Source organism: Aplysia californica, unplaced genomic scaffold (genome assembly GCF_000002075.1).
Source record: "Aplysia californica isolate F4 #8 unplaced genomic scaffold, AplCal3.0 scaffold00003, whole genome shotgun sequence".
Classification (NCBI taxonomy): Eukaryota; Metazoa; Mollusca; class Gastropoda; order Aplysiida; family Aplysiidae; genus Aplysia; species Aplysia californica.
Genome location: NW_004797273.1, coordinates 3,362,180 through 3,363,296, shown reverse-complemented (window position 1 = coordinate 3,363,296; position 1,117 = coordinate 3,362,180).

The following is a 1,117-nucleotide window of genomic DNA, read 5'->3' as shown; positions in this document are numbered from 1 at the left end:
GAAAGAGGGAGAGGGATAGTGAGAGAGAGTTAGAGAGAGACAGAAAGAGAGAGAGAGAGAGAGAGAGAGAGAGAGAGAGAGAGAGAGAGAGAGAGAGAATGTTAAAGTGAGAGAGCATGGTGTGACAAATAGAGAGAGAATGAGAGGAGGGTCGGGTGGAAGGCAGAAAGTAGAAGAGAAAACTTTTCCTCCGTTTTGCGCGTCATGGGATCTTACCTTCTTCGACACCTCCCCTCTCACCTTTCTGGTTTCTTCAAAGTAGTGCATCAAGGTATGGGAATGATAGTATAGGATTGTCCTGCACGTGCCGAACGGTAGGACGAATTATTGCGATAGATCCTCGAGTGGACTGGCACCACTGTGTATTTTTTCCTTACTGTATTGTATCAATTTTGCCCCCCCTCAACACTTGAGCTCCTCAAATAGCGCACTTGATAATGCTACTCCTATTTTAACTAGAGCAGGATTAACGTTTCTCGTAACTTGCAAAAATACAATATTCTGAATAACTAGCTATTCTGGTCAAGTGGGCGACTCCTCTGCCCACACAAGTGTGAAAGGCTTTCTGGATCTAGCCTTCTGAACGACGTACTTACCTCTCTAAAAAACGTCAATAACACCAAAGAGTTTCCTCAGTTTCCGTTGTATTTCCTCATCAAACATTGGTCGCACTGCACCCATCTCCATATTTGGGTAATGACGTCACATATTGCTACTGTATTATTTATTTCCATCACATCGGAGTAGGAGACGCGATAAGTACCCACTTGATAAGACAATTTGATAGCAGTGGCGAGAGAGTATATAAGCGAGTGTGTTTGCTTTCAAAAGTAAAAATCTTCTGCAGCCACCAAGTTAAAGTGAAGAAACTGAACAAAATACTAGACTTTGAAGAAATTTGATCTACTTCAGACTCACACGTTTAAACGCATTTCAAACAACAAAAGCCAAAATGTTCCAGCTGGTTTGCGCCTTTCTTTTCCTTCATATGGCGATCACACACGGCGGTGTCGTCAAACGGGAGACAGTCACTGTGTGCAAACAACGTCCTATTGAGCTGGGAATTGTTCTCGACTCATCCAGTTCTATCAGCTACAAAGACTTCCAGAAGAGCATC